Source organism: Macrosteles quadrilineatus, unplaced genomic scaffold (genome assembly GCF_028750875.1).
Source record: "Macrosteles quadrilineatus isolate MER2022 unplaced genomic scaffold, UCM_ALF_1.0 Scaffold_8__2_contigs__length_117827958, whole genome shotgun sequence".
Taxonomy (NCBI): Eukaryota; Metazoa; Arthropoda; class Insecta; order Hemiptera; family Cicadellidae; genus Macrosteles; species Macrosteles quadrilineatus.
The window spans coordinates 81,444,780-81,463,938 of NW_026542601.1; the positions used below are offsets into that span (position 1 = coordinate 81,444,780).

The 19,159-nt window shown below is 35.9% G+C and overlaps 1 protein-coding gene across 4 annotated transcripts in view; it reads right to left on the reverse strand.

Moving 5' to 3' along the window:
• The window catches only part of LOC129000766 (uncharacterized), a 461,656-nt gene that overhangs the window by 14,652 nt on the left and 427,845 nt on the right, over positions 1–19,159 (reverse strand). The window lies entirely within an intron of this gene.

The window sequence follows — 19,159 nt, forward strand, 5'->3', positions numbered from 1 at the left end:
TACATCATCTATCCAGGTGAGAAGTCCCACATTTTGCACAGCTGAAATAGTTAAATTAAGTAACCTGCTTTGAATGGAAAATCATGCAAAATATAAAATAATAAACGCATTAACATAATAAAAACATGTGTACGTAATATAACCTTTTATATTACGAGGGAATTTTTATCGAATTTCATTACATTTATAAATTCAATAATCCACGAATCTCTGAGAAAATGTATAGTTCATAAAAAAAGTTACAGGTTACAGGGGACCAATTTCCTTAAATCAATATTTCTCTTTATATTTATTGTATTATCGTCGATTTTATTTTTCAATGTGTTCCATTAAAAGCTGTATATACACTCTCAATTCTATTGAACAAATTTTCAACCATTTTTATAGCAAAAATCAGTTTAACCTTACATCTTTAAAAACTTGTAAAAATCAGACTTCTCAGAAACAGCTAGTTCATGCTTGAAATGTCTGTGAATTGGACATTCAGTGTCTTATTTTAAACAAAGATAAGTTAAGAAGTGTCACTCCTAATTGATAAATGAGTTTGGGTTGGTGTTGTTTCAAAATTCCTGCTAGAACCCGAACGATGGAAGGGGACAGTGTATTCTTAGATCTTGTTCCCCGCCCTACGATTCACAGGGAATTCCGATCATCATCAGGGAAATTCTATCTGCAAGGGGAGATTGTGGTGGTTCACCAGTTTGGTTATTCATCTTACCAGATAGGGGCAACTTTGTATAGAAGTGTAGCCTACATAGGGATATTGTTTTTCTCAAATTATAATGGACATTAAATAAACGTCATGAAAGAGATGAATAACTTTTCTGAATAACTGAGTCCTTCTTTGTTGATGTAATCTACTCGTGGTAGAGATTATTATGCACAACAAACCTCATCATACTCGACAAGTTCTAAGGTGAATTAACGCTTTTAGTATCTTACATACATTGGTGTTCATAAACTTGAGAATATATCCACCGCAGCATACCTGCAGGCTAAGCATATTTGCATTTGCCTGATTAGATTGTAAATTAAATCTATTTAAAAACAACACTAGGTTTAAAAATTACCTAAGTTGGCTGCCACAGGGAGGGCACCTAAGTATAAAATAAGTAGATTGGTCAAGTTTGATCAAAATACACCCATAAACAATCAAACTACAATAGTTTACATTCCCCATAAGAATTACATGGGAATTTTAATTTTATAATATTTTGAATTTTCTCCGTAACCAATAACCGCAAAAAAAAAAACACTTCAATATAATATGTTATTTATTTTTAAAGCTCTTACTGTATTTATATTAGAAAAGAATTTCAAACATGATTTCTTTTTACAGGCATTAGTTAGCAAAGACAAGAGTGGGGTCGATTTGTACATTAAGCGGTCATACATTGGAAAGTGAAGGGCAAGTCTTGTCTGGCCTGAGACAGTTTAATGGAGGAAAAAGAGCAAATCGCTGCCTAAGACAAGGTCTGGCCTTGTCCGGTCAATACAGTTTACACCCCCGCAATATGAATATCTTAACAGCCGAGGAGAAGTGTATTAGACTGCATGAAGTGTAAGTCATGCTGTTATACAAGTTAGGGTGGAGACATTGAATATATGTTGGTAAAAATTAGAACAATATCATCTAAGAGACTGGAACTGGTGTGCATGACGTGTTATTTACTTGAATAACGAAACGCACCCTGTCTAATATTGGTTCAAAGTTGTTCATACGCAAGTCAATGAGTATTCAAAATCGAGTTAGGCCTAAAAGAAAAGAGGAAAGCGAAAAACGTTGCAATTAAATCAATGATTGCGAAAAAGGATCTTCAAAGAATCGATAAGAAGTTGCGATTTGTATGGCAGCATATCTTGGCAAGATGTATGGAACTTGAATACTTTTAATACTTTACTTTGAAATGGCGACCATTCGAATGAAGGTATTTTAAGCCAAGTACGAATGGAGATGAGTGTAGGATGAGTGGTGCGATCTTGTAGTCTTGTTAGTGACTAAGGCTGACGTATTCCTTAGACACATCTGATAATTAATAGCCCATACAGATAATGACAACTAAGGGACCTACGTAGTGGAATCCGAACCACATTTTTGCCTTGTCATTAACGAATTGGTCTAATTATAAGGATAGTAACTGCGGATAGTCGTAGTACTAACTAGTGCGTACGTTAATCCACACCAGGGAGTATCGCATCCACAGTGCATGCCTATACATATCCACACAACGGAAGGACGATACCAAGTAGGACATATTGCAAAAAGAAACTTGGAAGTAAATTATGGTTGTGTGATTAGAGAATTTGAAAAAAACATGTCGATCAATCGAATAGGCAAAGAAAACCAAGAAAACTCATAATATGCTGGCAATGGATGATGAGATACTGCATGGTATACATTACTGTAATTTGTGTCACTGCCATAAAACATGAAAGCGTAATTTCTTTTTTGAAATGTTAATATGGTTAGTTTGTGTTTATACCCTTTACGTTTGTATCTCAAACTTTATTGCGTGAAGGCGGGTTCAATCCCCGTCGTAAAAAATATAAGTTTCGACCACTTTCTACCTCAAAACCGTATCCGATTTTTAAATTCCTAAACTCAACTTGTGTAAACTAACAAAACATCCATATTCAAAACTGGTATATATGCTACTACAGAATTGGTTTCAGACACACAGGTTGGTAGGCTTCCCATGTTCCGGTGAATGGGTACGGGGTTTGTGGGTAGGGTGGGTTGCTAGGGGTAGCGCGCACACTCACCACCAGGGTCGATGCTGGGTTGAATGACTCGGTCGGGGACATAAACCTAGCGGGGGCGTGTAATAGGACATAATGCAGCACCGGAATCTGTTATGTCCATTGCTTTTCAGTTCGATTTAATTGAAAGGACATTTGATTAAATGTAAAGGTGAAAATTTGGTATAATGTTCTTAAATGTGCAAAAGTCACCAGGATCAATTAAACTTAGCTTGGTTTTGAATTATTTTAAAAACATATATCCAAACAATTTAACTTAAATTCATGTAAGATGTCAAAATTGAAATACTAAAAAATTTAGACATTTTATTATTGGAACAGTTTTTTACCCAACTCAATAAGTCATCAAAACTGATTAATTAAGAAGTTATTCAAAACATAATTATTCCTGAAATTAAATTTTTCTCAAATAAATTTTAAGGAAAATTTTTTTTAGTTTCTTTTTTTTAAAAAATCACAGCGATTTCTTGATAATAATTGTTTCTTTCTCAAATGAGACGTGTTAATTCATTAAACCTCATTGGATCCTTAATTATAGTTCCTTTGTAGTTCTTATATTCTCTGTGATTATTTTGACCATTATAATTATTTTCGTCGCAACACACTTTTTAATATTTTACGAATAACATTATTCATTTCAGAAAGTTTAACACAGACCATTTGGAGTTCAGAGATATACCAAACTTTTATCATTTCGAGTTTCGAACTGAAAGAGTCGTCCATGTCAAAATGTTTTCAGTTTATTTGCGTATCGGTTGGAGTGGAGCCACTTGTCCCATATTTCCTGCGACATTTTGGGGACGACGGTGTGAAATATTAGCGGGCGATGATCGCTTTGTTTATTTTAGCACTTCTGCTTCGTGTCACCGAGGTTTACGTCATGTTTGTTGAGCTCTCAGTGATTAAAACTAAAAAGCATACCAAAGTGGTCCGCTATAATCTCAACTGAAATGGTTAGTCAAAACCAACATAGTTACTTTCTCGAAGAAAAGTTCACCAGGCGAATCGTGTCTATGAACAAACTATGGATGTACAAGTAAAAACATCGGACACCAAATAATTAATGTAATATTTGATCGACAACGACAATGAATACTACAATGTCACATACAGTGTACATGGTCTATGTACAGGATCAGTATTGATCGTATAGGACTAAGGATTAAGTTAGTGCCTTCATCCTTGTCAAACACGATTATGTGAGGGTTTCCTCAGGGGATGTTCTTGGGTCCATACTTGTTACTTTCAATTACCGGTGTAATAGGTATGGGATTTTCACTTCAATTGGTAAATTATAGTGTAGTGTATATAAATAGTTATTGCATTCAAAACTTGAGGTTAAGAGCATTTAATAGTTAAAGGGGTTGATATTTTTTAAACAAACTTTAAAAGGATTTTCATTTGTAAACAGGAATCTAAAACGAACAGGTGAACAGGTAACAGTTTATTTAACAATTTAAATCTTCAATATGCAGTAGGAAAATAACTTCCAATCTAAAAGGACGATTCGGTACTATTTTAAAACATACCACGCTTTAAAGTATATCAAGAAAATGTTCTTGGGTGGTCGCTATCATTAGTTAAAAAAGCAAACGGAAAGTTCTGAATGGGTTCTAGGAAAATCAAAGATAAAACTTAGGTAAACAAGATTGAGACTGACTGTGAAAGGAAAGCCACTTAAGATAGCGCTAGGAATCTTGTTGACTGTTATTCGGACCAGAGAATGTTAACGCTGTTGTGTCGATTTACTTTTCACTCAAACTTCTGTGATTTAAAGTTAAGATTTATCGGTGTTTCTTTGCTTATCCGTGTATTCAGCAACTCCAATCTGAGTGTAGGAGTTTTGCCAACGGGTATCAGGTAGAAAGGGTCCCCCTCCATGAATTCCACATACTGCGGAGTTTTGCCAACGGTTGTGGGTTGAGCGAGAGCGATTACACGTGACCGTGAGAGTGGCTTCCACTAGGGGTGGACAAACCAGGCAGGATGCTGACTGTATTCAAAGTAATGGAGTTATGCACCTCTGACTGTGAAAGGAAATGTATTGAATTTTTAACCTAACCTAACCTAACCTAACCTAACCTAACCTAACCTAACCTAACCTAACCTAACCTAACCTAACCTAACCTAACCTAACCTAACCTAACCCACTGCGACAAGCGGGTACGCGTCTAATTGGCACCGCGTCAGATTGGCACCGCGACAGATTGGCACCGCTCCTAGAGGTGCCAATCAGTCGTAACAGTACACGACAGATTGGAACCTGGAGAAAGGGGTGGTGCCAATCTGTCGTGGTGCCAAGCTGACGGCTGCCGCAGAGGTGCCAATCAGTCGTAACAGTACACGACAGATTGGAACCTCGAGAAATGAGTGGTGCCAATCTGTCGTGGTGACAAGCTGACGGCGGCCGCAGAGGTGCCAATCAGTCGTAACAGTATACGACAGATTGGCACCGCTGCCCTCAATAGGTCCACCTTTTCGTTTTACTTACTAGTCTGATGTTTGAAAGCAGAAACGTGTCAATACTTGATGCATGTCAATTAATGCATACACATTGATAATAACATTAACTTTAACAGCACAAACCGCTTCGTAAATGGTCCATCTAATCAAAGTTACAGTTCCTCAAGGCTTTTAATATTATGCCATTAAACTCAAGTTTATAATTTGGAAAACGTCTGATACCTACTAAAGTATTTTGCACCATTGAATGAAACCTTGCAGTCATTTTTCGGAAGGGGGTGTGCGCTAACCTGGTTAAAAAAGGTTTTTTTTATTCAGAAGTTACAGCTTGTCAAAGATATGACAATTTATCATTCAGTTAACTAATATTATTTCAATGAAGTTATATTTTTTATGCATTATAGAGTGATAAATTATGATATATTTGAGATGCTGTAATTTATTACTTAATTTACCTTTTTGTAAACAAGATGCGGTTGTACGCAAGTAGGCTTGCCCTATAAAATAATTACCGGTACTTCCTTCTTGGACCAACACTCTAAAATCAGGTAATGTATAACTCGAGGTATGGTTAAAGTGAATATGCAAATCTTCTGAAATGGGGTTATTTAGGCGTGAAATTTACGTGAATTAAAATATATAAAGCTTGAAAGTGGTCGCTATGATGGATTTTCTACCTCATATCAGGACTTTGAGAAAAAATACTTTTAAACACTTTCTTAGTATGCATCTAGATATAGGCTACATGCCATGATGTCGTGTTAGTTAAGCAGTTTGTCGAGACCGGCTGGATCTGTTTAATGATTTATGATTTGTTGGATTCGTCTTTAACCCGATTAACACATGTATCTCCAGTTCAGTATTTAAATTTAGGGCTAGGCCCCACATATGTATGTTATGCGTATGAAGAAAAATATGATGGATTTTGACCATATGCATACATTAATTTAAATATTTTCGAAACAGCTGATTGAACATTTGACAGGTAATGTAATTGAAAGTCTCTTTCAGCTGTTTTATGTTGTCTGTGATTGTTTTTTAAAAGGCTTATAAAGGTGGCCGGTTTATTTGGTTTTTTTTACTTTTATGGGGTACAAAGTTCGCCGGGTCATCTATTTTTAACCGACTTCCGGAGGTTCTCAATTTGTTTGTGGCGATGTTTTTTTTCTATGTATGTTCACCAATTTCTCTGTGATTCTTTTACCGATCAGCGTGAAATGCTGGATCAGTGGTTCCACCACAAAAATAACCAGGAGAGTTTCTATTTGGTACCTTATATATTATGTTTAAGTATAATATTTGTTTCGGTGAAAAATTCTGAAAACCTTAAATATTCAACATTTATTTTGTTTACATTTGTGCAGATTGTTTACATTTGTGCAGAGAAGGCAATAAATAATAATAACATTCCTACAGCTGTTAGTTGAAACCATTTAAATGAAGCTCTTCATGAAACAGTTGCTTCATATTGATCAATAAACTATTTCTTGCCATGGAGCCTAAATGAATTACATTGAGAAAAATGATTTTTTTTGTTACTATAAAAATGTATTTTAACGTTTGACCTGATTTGTGTATACAGTAATTCTGTTTTTATTAGTATTAGTATTCTGACTTACAAAAACATATATGTTTCAGTGAATAGCTGTATGATATTGACAAATAAAGGTATATTGTGAAAACCAAAGCATTCGTAAAACAGGTTTAAATATAAATTAAATGCAATTATTTCTTACACGACCTAAGAAGTGTGACAGTGCATAATCGTCAATTGTCTTAAAAGTGTTAAATATTTTAATTACATAACATGCATTTGCAGATGTGGAATGTTTATTGATATTCTCTACCCAGTTACTATATCATATCAATACTATTATGCCTGCTTCGGAAAGTCCTAAAGGAAGATGATTTGCAATTTCGACTAGGCTATATCTTGAGCAAACACAAACAAAACCCCCTACATGACTTACACAACTTTTAGCTGAACCAATCTTTCATATAATATTTTCCAAAGGTACTATACGTGTTAACGACCAATTTTCCACTTTTGAGAGATTTTTTAGTGCTGGTGGTTGAGGAATAACTTTGGAACTGCATATTGTTCCAAAAGGCTTGAGAATGAGACGTTACTGTAATTCTTTTTATAAAATTGAAGTACACTGATTGTAGGAAACGATGATGTCTGACATTTCAATGTATGTAGAAAAGACAATTAGTTTTTCATTAGGCCTAATGTAATGGACAACTCTTTCTTTCAATGTCAACGTTGATGTTGAAGACCAAATTGACAGTTGGAAATGCCACATGCAGACTCAAATATAGAAATCTCCGTAATTTGAATAGCGTGAGGATGCCAGCAGTCCCTGGTGGTCGCCCGTAACAAAGACACTGTTGTTTGTCAACAAGGGATTAGGATTGCCCGTCTACCTGTTATCGGGGGAGGACGCCCCGACTTTAAAGCCAGGTTATTGAACCACGAGGGAAATAATAGCTGCCTTCTTTCACACCAGCGCGGTGCGGGACAGACCTAAACCTCTGTCCGAGTTGAAAAATCACCCGCACGAACCTAAACTTCCAATGCGGGACGGAACCGCATGAATCGTGTTTAGATCATGGGCTCTTATGTACGCTTTCACACTTGCGCGGGACGGGCTGGTTTCGCCCGCACATAAATCAGTATTTTTGACAGTCTGCGTCTATAGTGGTTGAGTGTGGTTGATATTGTAGTACTCTTGTTAACTTGGGAAGTTGTTGTTTTTGGTATGGAGGTTGAAATTTATATAGAGGTGATTAGTTTGGTCAAGCTTTATATTTTGTTTTAGTTTGAAAGCCAATGTGTATGACGAGACCCCCACTGCAGCAAACCATCTTTCATTTGCATGTTTACATTTGTACAAACGATTTTATTAAACCTGCATGATTTATTTAATATAAAAAAAATTGGTTTAACGAACACTTACATGTTCTTCTAAGTATATGGAAAGAAATGTGGTGTTGTTTAAGCTTAAACAGCCTACAATATGTGCATAAATATCCATATTTATAAAAATTTCAGTCGATAAAACAATAAAAAATATTTGTTTGTTTACGTCAGATCCAAAACAGATAGTAAACATTACTTTTGCATAGTAAACATTCTTTAGCCGTAATAAACAATGCAATGACAGATTTTCGCAGATGATAAGCATACAACGGAAATGTCATTTCACAGTAGTGTAGCGACCTATGAAATACGCTTCTTCTCTATTGGTTCACTTTTTCAAGTTTCTTTCTTTAAATATCAATCATTGTATAGTTTTTGTATAGTATTTTTCATGATTAGATAATTTTTATTTTGAAATGTTGTTTTAATGTTTGGCATTGTTGCAAAAACTACTTAATTGTGTATAATTGTAAATATGTGTAAAAGTTATTTATTGTTTAAAATCAAATCTGGTGTTAGTATTGACAAAGTTATTTGTTCTTATTTTTAACCTATAATAATAATTTCACAAGAAATAATAACTGTTCGGATTTGTTAACATCAATCAGTAGTTGTTACTTGCAAAAATAAACAGATTTGTTTGTAATTTTATATCAAAATCCACAGAATCTCATTGTAGAAAACGTAATAACATGTATGTTTGTTAGTTATTAAAATACGTTTAATTTACACATTACCTGTAGTATTTACTTGTCAAGGCAGACGTAAACCGATTTGCTAGAAATTTAATGTAAAATGTCAAAAAGATCATGACCAAGAACGTAATGATATTTGTTTTTGTAGATCATCAAAAGTTGCAAAAGCTACATATTTATACTGAACATATTAATTATGAGTCAGTGTCTCTTGTTTCCGTGGATGTACGTACGCCCCAACAATAGGAGTCGGACCCGGAAAACAAGTCGATTAGTGATAGTTGACAGACTCTCTGCCTCACTCTGACCGTTCCAAACTTAAAATATTTTTAGAATCAACTTAAAATATGATTAATCTTTCGGGAAGTCGTAACAGTTTGATACGTTTGCCCTTTGCAGTATTATTAATATGGTTTACACAAGAATCTATAGAATGACTGTTGAAGTGATTGACTTTAAATTAAAGAACTATATTTTAACGTTTTATTTTATTTTTGTATATTATGATTTAGTTAAAATTAAAATAAAACGTTTAATTTATAATGTACGTTAATTAGATGGAAAGTAAATAAAAGAAACGTCTTATAACATTAAAAACAAATATTTACGCTTATACTGTTACAAGACGGTAAATACACAAAAAAATATGGTAAATGGTTACCATCCATTTACCATCTTTTTTGTACATTTACCGTCTCTACTTGAATACTGCAAGTAGTTAAATCTCATTCACGAGGAACAGGTGTAGTATTGATTGACTTTAGAGAAGGATTGGATTAATATTCCAGCTCCACTCAATATTGCACGCAGAAAACTGCGTTGTTGTATTTTTAAACCTCATTCAAGAAAGGGGTGGTGCCAATCTGTCGTGGTGACAAGCTGACGGCGGCCGCAGAGGTGCCAATCAGTCGTAACAGTACACGACAGATTGGAACCTCGAGAAAGGGGTGGTGCCAATCTGTCGCGGTGCCAAGCTGACGGCGGCCGCAGAGGTGCCAATCAGTCGTAACAGTACACGACGGATTGGAACCTCGAGAAAGGGGTGGTGCCAATCTGTCGCGGTGCCAAGCTGACGGCGGCCGCAGAGGTGCCAATCAGTCGTAACAGTACACGACAGATTGGAACCTCGAGAAAGGGGTGGTGCCAATCTGTCGTGGTGACAAGCTGACGGCGGCCGCAGAGGTGCCAATCAGTCGTAACAGTACACGACAGATTGGAACCTCGAGAAATGAGTGGTGCCAATCTGTCGCGGTGCCAAGCTGACGGCGGCCGCAGAGGTGCCAATCAGTCGTAACAGTACACGACGGATTGGAACCTCTAGAAAAGGGTGGTGCCAATCTGTCGTGGTGCCAAGCTGACGTGGGGTGATATTTCATGGCCTCATGTCAACGAGGTTCCAATGTGACGCCGGGTGCTAAAACACCATGGTGCCAATCTGTCGTGGTGCCAATCTGACTGCGACTCCGACAAGCGCATAACTGCCAAGCGTAGACAACCCTGACAATCGCTCTCCCTCCCTCCGTCACACTCTTTCTCCCACCACCACCGGGTTGAGTAGTATTTGCGCCGCGTAGTATTTGCGCCGCGTAGCACCAGCGCCGCGCCAGCTAATTAAATGAGGGTTAGCAGTTTTGACAGGTTAACAAAGGCGGAACCAATCAACTGCACTAATAGGATTATTGAGGACTTATGTTCCTACCACATTTTACTTTCAGCGTAAAGTGGTTGCATGCGGTTGTGTCCCGATTGCGAACAGTCCAGATTGCGAACAAGGGTAAAATCGTCCAGACTGCGAACACCTCAAAAATGCTGTGGACTACCTTAACATGAGTCGTCCAGACTGCGAACAAATATTTTGGAATCTGTTAAGATGGTTTAGTCGCTGTTGTTGAACGTGAGTTTTAATTGCTTGTTTTTGATGTTTTTAGGTAATAATTGAGTTGGAATGTGATTGAATGATTGATGTTGTAATGTGTAATGCATATAGGCTACATGTTATTTCGGATGTAAGATGTATGTAAGTATTGTATTAGTTTTAGTTGATATTTAAATTGCTCGTTGACGATGTTTTTTTTAGGTAATGATTGAGTTTGGAATGTGATATTGGCAAATGCATGTTATTTCGGCTAATTATGTTAAACTATAGTCAGTATCTCTTATATTAATACGTCAGGGCTGTTCTTTGTGAACAAAACTCCTCCGTTATTTCTGGGCCGATTTTAACGTTTGAGGTGTCAAATAATTCGTCTCAATTTGTAGTTTTGCATAAAGGTTTTAGAATTTAAAAACCCTTACCCTTAAGGGCATGAGACGCTCTCAAGGGTCGCATTTTCCCCATAAGAATTACATTGAAAACAAATTTAAAAACAAAAACAACTGTATATAAAAAGAAACTCACCAGCTTTTTGGGAGTAAATATTGATGTTTGTAATAATTAAGAGGTTATAGACAAATCTAAACTCAATCAGTTTTGTTGGAAGAACAGACAATTTCTTAAGTTTAAAGGAGAAATATTGAAAACAGGTGGAGGAGACAATTGATAGGAAATCTTATACGTATGAGAAGAGTAGAGGTGAGGCCTGGTCTCACAGTAAGGGATCCAGGTACACAATCACTTGGGGAGATGAATTACTGGTAAAAAGCTTTACGTCGGAAAACATTTGTAGAAAACACTAAAAAATAAGGCCGGGTCAAAAAAGTGCTAAAATAAACGAAGTGTTTATTATTACAAAGCGCTATTAAATAGCGTGAGTATTTCAATTAGTTACAATCATAAGCATTTAGTTGGGTCTTTTAAACTGATCGAAAATTATGACTGTTATTACTGTAGTTTTAAAATAACTTCTGTATAATACCGGTACTTGACAGTTGCTTGATTTCGAGCATCAGGTACCCTAGTTCATATGAAATTTTTGTTTTATTTCTTTTACTCTGAGATTTTTTAGTTATTGTTGTTGCTTGTTCAAGTCAAACATATTATAATTAATTTTAAATAAACAGCCACGTTAAATACCTATTATCAGGACGAATTTGTGAGTCTGGAAGAATCTGTCTGTTAATATACAAGCGGCTTTACGTAAAATTATACTACGTCTCATAAAGATATGTCTTCAAGAACATTCATCCTCTCCATTATGTATATTACCAATCTTAAGTTGTGAATTAGGCTAAATCATTCTGTTAAGGGTTTCTATGAAAGGGTTGAAAACCCCGACCACTCAAAATGTGTTCGCAATCAGGAATCCTCCCCACCCCACGGACGACCCCCTCCACCTCGTAGACCCAAACATGTTCGCAGTCTGGACTGTTCGCAATCAGGACTGTTCGCAATCAGGAGGACACCCATGCGGTTACCTCGTGACCCATGCTGGTTACACATAATTTTAAATCTAATAGGCCTAACTGCAAAATTGATGACACCAAAAATATCTGCAAATATCGTTCACTGGTTGACAACAATACACAGTACACTCCGCCGTTTCAGTATAAGGGCTACCCAAAACCAATTAATTAGGTACCAATAACTCAAAAGAGAGGAAATTACGAAAAAAAATAGTTTGTACTTTTGTGTCTGTACCAGGTTTGGTAGTAATACATTGCGCTTCGTGAAGCCTGGGAGTTGAGACAGGCCTTATATCAATTTAAGTTTATCTTAAGTCTAGAAATACAAGTAAATATTAAGTTTACAAAATAACTCTCTAAAACGTGTAGTGGCAATACCACAAAGATACCCCACTTTAGGCGTTTTCCCCCTAAAAATAACATGGGGTTCATTTTTTAGCCACTAATTCCAAAAATCCTGATCTTTGCCTACATATCCCTACATATAATCCTCATATACTATATTCGAAATCAAGCTAAAAAAGCTAATTCTTTAATTTATTGACCCATTAAATGTAAAGGAGGTATAATATAGTAATATGACCTCACTTTAGGCACTTTTTCTCCATAAGAATAACATGGGTGAGTTTTTTTGCCATTTTCTAAAAACCCTGCTTTCGGCCTATACAAGCCCATGCAATTGTTCAATACTATTGTACAACTCGATAAACATTACAAATCCCCACCCATTCCCACGAATATTTTAAAAATCATCAACTTGACAGTGCGAGGTTTGCACGTGAACTCGGGCGCGCTCCCGGCCTATGCTTATCGCTTCTCGTGCGATTCTGATTAAATTTGGCATGAAGGTTGAATCACCTTGATTAAGTTTACGAACCACCGATATCGGAATGAATCCTGTTGTTATTTACCTACACCTATAGGTCTAATATAAATAAATTAACGATACTTACGTCTTCTGTACCATAATGTTATATTCGCAAAAAATGGATGTTTTTTAGCGAATTCCCTATAGGGAAGTAGCTATTACCGTAGGTGGCACCGTAAGACCTAGGCCCGTGACCAATTTACTTTTTCATTTTGTATAGATTTATATACGTCCGTGAACGCGATAACTTGAGTTATTTTAGTTTGCTTGTTTATGGATATATTTTGATCAAACTTGGCAAATTTATTTATTTTATACTAAGCTATCCACATTTTACTAAAACTCCACTTTAATAGTTTCCTTGTAGCAGCTAACCTAATTACTCGTTAAACCTAAGTTTATTTATATACAGTACATTCAATTGAAAATCAATTCAGACAAATGGAAATTCGCTTAGTCGGCAGGTTTGCTGCGGCGGGGGTATTGTCTGTTTAGTTTAGCTAAGTGTTAACACACAATGAAACGGTGTACCTGATACCATAAGGGTTTTTGTGAAATAACTTTTCACCCGTTTTGATTAACCAATGTTTTCGATGTAGGTGTCCTTGTACATCTTATGATATAGCAGAGGGACGAATGGTAGCTAAAAGTGTCATTTTGGGCTTGCCCCTCCCCGCAAGTTATTGATTTATTTACATGGTTAACTTTTTTAGAACCTGTAATTATGACAAACCTTTTTATAATTGGGTTTTATGTATGAACCCGTGATCCTTCATTTCGATGTATAACCTTTAAAACAAAAGACGAAACCATATGGGTCTAAACTATATAACGTTTTAATCACCAGTAGTAAAAAGCCTTTTTAGTCCCTAGGGAGTACAAGTCAACTGTTGTGAACAGTTGTAAATGTCGATTGTAAGCAATTGCATGGTTCGAAATTATTTATCGATTCATTTATTCGGTTAGAGGTTTCAGAAAGGTTTTATTGTAGCTCATTGTTGCATTCTTATCAATTGTACGACATATCGATGATATAATGTACAGTAGGTCAATTGTAGTAGACGAAATGATTGACGAAATGAGCCCTTCTTTGTGGATTCTACGATGTTCATTCTGCTAAATTCTACTCGAAACTGACAATGACAACACCATTGAGTGACCAAAGGTAACATAAGGGAGTGGATTACTACGAAAGATATAGGGATGTATACCCATAGCAAATCCCCCTAATACCAATATGCCGAGCTGATTGCATGCCACATAGCACCGCAGACTATCCTGGTGCAACTATTTTCTAAAAACTTCATAGGAAAACAAAAGTCCCCCTTTCTCCTAAATTAGTAATGTGATAAGTAGAAATGTCTACTGGTTATAATAATTATAGTTCAGGAAAAATGTCTATACTGCATGTGTACTCAATACTGCATGTGGTGGTATACAAGTGTTTAATCATTTTTTATGTGCAATAGTGCACTACTAGTACAAGTTAATTAGGAGTATGGAAAACGACACTATTTACAAGCAACTCAGTCAAGTAATGTGTAAGTAATTATGACCCTCGTCACTTCTGCATCATTGAACTAATCTAACTCCGCGGCGCTGGAAGCACGATTTAATCCGCGGCGCAAATGCTACTCGGCGCAACTGCTACTACACGCCACCACCGTTGGCAAATCTCCGCACCAAGAGGTGGTCGAAGGCATCCCCCCCATCTACCTGACACCCGTTGGCAAAACTCCGGTTCCCCAGCAATCTGTACAGCATTTTATTCTTGCCACTTTTTGCCAGAAAATCCTGTTATTTAACGAGCAATAAATAGCATACGTACAAAGTTTGAATTGAATTAAATTAGTGATATCAGCAAAATTATTGTGTTCGAGACATTTTTATTCTTTCAATTATTATTGCAAATTAAGTAAGTATAACTATTATTCATTGAGTAATTGACAGTGAAAACGGATATAGCAAAAAAATTTAATGTCATTAATTTAATACACAATATTTTATTTAAAGCGACTAAAATTATTCACCCTCGACTAAAATTTATTCACCCTTGTCCTTTCGTGACTAATACATTACGTCATGTCAAGGACGTCCTGAAACACTCGTCAAGATTGCGTCATTTTGTTAAAGCAACTTCAGAGAAACATATAGAACTGTAATTCTTGAAAACACTTGTTTACTAATAAAAATGGTGACACAACCAATTCAGTTTAAGTTCGGATAAAATGAGTAACATAACTTAGCTCATAAGGCTTTTGAGTCACATCACGCGGAAAACGCCGATCTCTTTTGATATGTAATTGGTGTTGAAACGATCACAGTCCAACCATAACATAGAATAAGCAACAATTTCATTCAGCATAGGAAAATAAACTGAATTTTTTTGTCTATAATATCTGTCGTTATAGGTATGACCATTACAAGTACGCGAACAAACGGTGGTACACTTGCATACTGATAAAACGGTGACGCAATGATTACGGTTGATATTAAGATTAAATGAGTAACAGTTAATGAGTATGTATCGCTACAGAGTACCTAACAGTTACGTTTATGTAACGCTACTGAGTCACATATACGTGTGTCTATCGCTACTGAGTCACAGGTCCGTGTTTGTAATGCGACTAAGTAACAGGTACGTGTATTTATCGCTACTGAGTCACAGGTACGTTTATGTAACGCCACTGAGTCACAAGTACGTGTATGTAACGCTACTGAGTGACAGGTACGTGTATGCAACGCCACTGAGTCACAGGTACGTGTATGAAACGATACTGAGTCACAAGTACGTGTATGTAACGCTACTGAGTCACAGGTACGTGTATGCAACGCTACTGAGTCACAGGTACGTGAATGTAACGCTACTGAATCACAAGTACGTGTATGTAACGCTACTGAGTCACAGGTACGTGTATGTAACGCTACTCAGTCACAAGTACGTTTATGTATATATGTATACTGAATCATATGCACTTGTCTACAACGCTGATTTACATGCGCATTTACTTGTACGTGTATGTAACGTCGTTGAGTAAAAGTGGTAATAGGTACGTGTAAAACTCTACTAAGTCACAGAAACGTACATGTAACGCTACTGAGTCACCGGTACGTGGCCAAACTGCGTTACGTGACTAAGCTGGCGGTGTTGGAGAGGTTTTTAAATAAACAAGTATACAGATTACACAATCATGGTTAACCCTCAGTGTACTAAACAATGCAATAACGACGTCATCAAGCAATCGAGTACAATGAGATTTTTCAGTGGTCCTAATACGCAATGTAAACCAATCAAATTCCAAAAATTACTTTATGATGTTTTATTCTTTTTTATTTCGATTTTTATAACCCCCTCCCCCTGCACACCGGTGTATTTCAGAAGAACCCTGAATGAATTTAAGGAAAAGGGGTGGCTAAATTAGATAACAGCTTTCTTTCTAACTAAAGTCAGCTGATTCTTTGCTGAGGATGATTTATGCTTTGCCCAATGACCAAGGACAACTGGGTCGGTACCAAACTTTCAAAAAGCAACTGATTTTCTGAGGACCGAATCGACAACCGTCTGATTACCAAGCAAACACTGTATCCTCTCATGTATCAAGCTATTTAGCTTAGACACGAGTCGAATCGGGAGACTTTGGAAAAATCACGCTTTGGACATTAAACTTTGTGAATATCCAGTAATCTAGTGTCACAATGATTTTTAAGTCTAATAAATCCACTTTATATGATTTGCCCAGACAAAACTAATTCAGCCGGTCTCAGCATAAATAAAAATAAACAGATTCAGTAAAAGACACGCACGCGAAACACGAGAAGGTCGATAGTGCGCTAGCGGTTATTAACTTTGCCGCACGTTACTGTACAATGTACACTGATGGTGGAGAAGGAAGTTTGCTTTATTATCACACGCAACAGTAGGGGATTATTTGTCTCGTAAATGCAATATGTTAGTTAATTCCAAATCAAAAGAACTTGAGGCAAGCTGTTTGTTCATCTACGCCATTAAAACGTTTACGTTTTTTGTAAGGAAGTAGTCCAAAATAGGTCTTCTTGATATCTAAAGTAGAGAACAAAAATTCTACAATTTTACAGCATAGTGCTACGATATTGCTAGCATAGTGATTAAGAGTGTCGGACTACGGGTTCAATTCTGGCCTTATCAAAAAATTCAATGGGTTTACGAACAGCTTTTTCATCAAAGCGTTTTCCTCGATTGACGTGGACACTAAAAATGTAAGTTTTATACCGCGTGTTCGTAAATCACTTTTGACTGGCGAAGTTCAATAAAGAATGCTTACAAGTGCGAGATGACATCATAATACGTCAACACAGAAGCAACTTCACTATATCAATGTCAAACACGCCATGTCATTGTTACATCCATCTCTGGCTGCATCTACAGAGAAATGTGATATTCCAACTTAAGCCATGTTCAGGGAGAACATGTTTCATGGATTAAGGCTTAACTATTTCTTAGTCTATCACAGATTCGTCATCACATTCATAAGATAATTTATCCATTTGTCTGTATCACAAATATTCACTAATCTGATATCATAAATATCCATTTATTTAGTAGGCAAAATCGATTTCTTTACATACATTTAGAGAGAATATGTTTCATAGATTAAGACGTATCTATTTCTAAGTCTATACAGATTCACTATCATATCATTCACAAGATAATTTATTCGTCAGCCTGAATCATAAATATCCATTTATCTAGTAGCCAAAATCGATTTCGTTACATACATTCAAACAATATTCAGTTTAGAACATGTTTCATAGATTAAGGCGTATCTGTTACTTAGTCTATTACATATTCAATATCGCATCATACACAAGATAATTTATTCATTGGTCTGTACCATAAATATTCATTAATCTAGCAGTTAACATCGGATTTCGTTACATACATTTTATGTTAACGCATCATTTTTAACAGTTTGGTGAAAATGTGAAAAAGATAATCATAAACAGCTACGCTTGTACGTACACCAAAGAATACTACCAACATTTAATAACGAATTTGTATCTTATATTGTAGTAGATAAATCTTATGTTCATTTATGTGAAAATTAAAAAAAGGCTTTCTTCAGAATACAGAATAACGATAGGCCTACTAATATATCAAACAAATTACAAGATTTATAACAAAAATTCGGGAGTTTTGCATAATTTCATACAGAGGATGATAACTAACTTAAGAGGGAAAACAACACAAAATTTTCAAGCGTAAAATATTAGACGATTACATTATTTTAGATGAAAAACTATTATTACAGCTTGCAGAAAATTATATGCCAATTTAAAAACTATTCAAATGAACACAAATTGTAGCTTGTACCAGATTATGACAGAATACCTATACTGTACAGGAATATTTGCACTATTTGTACCAAACCCTACAGCAACAGCTGAGGACACGATGTTATTTTACTCAAAAGGACAACCCTTTTGCACCCCTCATGTAACAAGATAGCTTGTAATTAGCCCGTGTTACACCAAGGGGCAGATCCACCCTCTTCCTACGATACTTTCAAGAGGCTTCCCCAACACTTGGATTATACGGATCACTGTGTAAAGTTACTTGTTGAGCCAGTTTTCTTTCCACGATTTTTTCTCAGAGTTTACTTTACTAGCTCTTCTAACTTAGTCACTCGAAGTTGCGAACGGAAATAAGCTTTATTATGTTTATTTTCGCCAAGTTAGAGATTGGACGTAATTTTTAACGCTGGAATCTACTTTTAGTCTCTATAAAAGGGGAAATTTATCACATTTTTCTATTACTTGCATTTTTGTAACTTACCTAATTACATGCAACTAATTGTGTAACTACATGTCTGTGTTAACTACACAACTTCGTGCTAGAATTGGTTCCAAGTTTGATAAATTATATGTAATTAAATAAAGCTAATATTATTGTGTGTAAGAGCTTCAAAGGTAATAAGATTATCATGTAGTGTTGGTAAGTATAAAACGATAATACCCATTAGGATATTGTTGGGCATCGATGGTGGTGAAGAAATAAATATAGATTTATATTTTTTGCACAGTTATGGTTTTACAATTAATTATTGTCATAGTTTTACTCAGCTGTTTTAA